Below are 2,647 nucleotides of genomic sequence, written 5' to 3'. Positions count from 1 at the left end.
CTGCTGATGCACTAAAGTTGTTCAGCAAAGCTGTTGCGATAGTTGATCTGGTTAAAGCTATATTCACATTATATAGAATAATTAAAAAAAAACAACCCAGTTGTTTTTTTGTGTGTGTGAAATGACAGAAATGAATATTTCTGTCCTCATGTGTTCCTATTTCAAGAAGAAATAGGATTTGCATGGTTTTGCTACACACTTGTGCTATGCAAATGCCCCTTCCAAAGGTTTTGCCATTGTTGATCCTGAGGGCAAGGTTTTCTTTTTTCTTTTCTTTTCTTTTCTTTTCTTTTCTTTTCTTTTCTTTTCTTTTCTTTTCTTTTCTTTTCTTTTTTCTTTTCTTTTCTTTTCTTTTCTTTTCTTTTCTTTTCTTTTCTTTTCTTTTCTTTTCTTTTCTCTCTCTTTCTCTCTCTCTTTCTTCTCATCCCTCTTTTTTCCTTACCAAGTGTACATAGAAAGGGACTCTTCCTTTCCAACATAAGTGATAACTATAGAAATCTGGATTCACAGGGTCCTACTGATTGCAGGCAGAGCTCCCAGAACCAAGGTAGTCCTCAGAGAATTTAATTTATATATTCTAGTCACAGCCAAAACCACTTCCCCTTACTCTCAGAAGATTTTAGGCAGTTTAAAGTATCAAAGAGGAACCCAAGATAGAGGCTTGAAACTGGCAATACATCTACATCAGTATCAGATTAAGATGCAATGCTAATTTTGCCCTTTTCAAATGCCAGTTTTAAGTGTTCTTGTTAACATGATAACATATTAGAATATTAAGCCATAAAAATGGATAATGGTGTTAGGCTTATAGTTGGACTTGATGATCTTAAAGATCTCTTCCAATCCAAATGGTTTCATGATTCTCTGATGAGCTCTGCACATTCACTTGGCAAACAGCTGCATCCATTGAAAGTCTTTTGCTCTTGGTTTTTTGCTCTGCTGGCAGCTCTGCCAAGACCTGGGTGCAGCCCCTCTGCTTTGTGCAGTGGTTCCCAGACTAGTTTGAACACCCCACACACTGGCAGTATGCCGTGCTGTCCCTTTGCTGGCAGCCCTGTGGAGTGCTGAGCAGCCACGGCTGGGACAGACATCTGCCCACACCCTGGGCCACCTTGGGACTCTCCTTCTACGCTGCTCTTCTTTCTTCTCTCTCATATCTTCCTCCTGCCTCTTCCCTACAGGGTTCAGGCCCAGCTTGCCTTTGAATCCTTGAGAAAGGAGATGTCTAAGGGCTGTCTCTGTGCATGTCTGCTTCAGATAAAAAACACTCTTAGCCAAATTTGTGTGTAGATTCAAAAAGGAGCTAGAGAATCTAGATGGAGAAAGAATTTTTGCAGTAATTTTTTTTAAAAGGCAAATTCTTTACTTCCCCTTGTAAAGGGGGGGTAGTCTCATTCCTTCCTTAGGTGGGAGGTGATGAGCCAATGGGTGCAATAGGGAATGGGATGCAAAGTGCCAGGTTTCATTTTTGCAGTGAATCTATTCACATGGAGATTCTTCTCCTGCTTACCCTACTCTGTGTGCCTCTTTGGACCAACAGATTCTCAGACTTCTTAGTCTTTCTTCTGTTCCCTGGAGGCTAGTTAGGTTCTTCTACTCATCATTTAAACTCCAGTCACACCAGGGATGGTGACAACCCTGGGAAGCTTCTTCTAGGGCTTGACAATGAGGAAATCAACAAATTTTTCCTAATAAACAATCTAAACCTCCGCAGGTGTAATTTAAGGCCACTTTCTCTTGTCTTATCACTCATGTCCCAATATCCACGGCAGCTGCTGAATGCTTCTCTCTCTCTTAGCTCACCATGGCCAATCCCTCTGCTCAGTAGCAGATTTGGAAAGGGACTGCAAACTCGTGATGGGAGCCTAGGCTGAGGAGGGAGCCACGGGGCTGCAGAGAGCAGCTGCTGGAAAGGCCACCCAAAATAAGAGCTGGCGGCTGTGTCTCTCAACTTTTCACAGCCAGCATAAGTAAAAAGCACCCGATATTCTGAGCAGACGGGGAAGAAGGGATGAGGCCCTGTGCAGTGTCCCGGTGCATCCCGAAGGTGGCAGGGCTGTGGCAGAAGCAGACGCTGCTCTCTAGAGGGAGGGACTTCGAGAGCTCGCAAAAGCGAAACCCAGCTTATCCCATGACAAAACGATGGCCGGCTCTGCTGCCGCTGACGGGATGAATTACTGGGGTCTCACAATAAGGTCTGCCCCTTTCCCTGCTTTGGTTATAAAAGCATTCTCTGGGGAGGTATGGATGGCTCCTCATTTCTTTTGGCTCTGCTTAGGCCACAGCTGTAGAAACATGATTGTTTTGTGAGTGGAATGGTATTACTTTTTGTCATAACTTTCATATGCTAGGGCCTCGCCGCTGACGGGATGAATTACTGGGGTCTCACAATAAGGTCTGCCCCTTTCCCTGCTTTGGTTATAAAAGCATTCTCTGGGGAGGTATGGATGGCTCCTCATTTCTTTTGGCTCTGCTTAGGCCACAGCTGTAGAAACATGATTGTTTTGTGAGTGGAATGGTATTACTTTTTGTCATAACTTTCATATGCTAGGGCCTCTTCAGCTGATTTTTTGGTGTTTTGTATATATATATATATATATATATATATATATATTTTCTCTCGTTCTCTGAGAACTCTCCTCCCTCT

The sequence above is a fragment of the Geospiza fortis genome, unplaced genomic scaffold (genome assembly GCF_000277835.1).
Source record: "Geospiza fortis unplaced genomic scaffold, GeoFor_1.0 scaffold16, whole genome shotgun sequence".
In the NCBI taxonomy this organism is placed as follows: Eukaryota; Metazoa; Chordata; class Aves; order Passeriformes; family Thraupidae; genus Geospiza; species Geospiza fortis.
Note: the sequence above shows the minus strand (reverse complement) of the source record.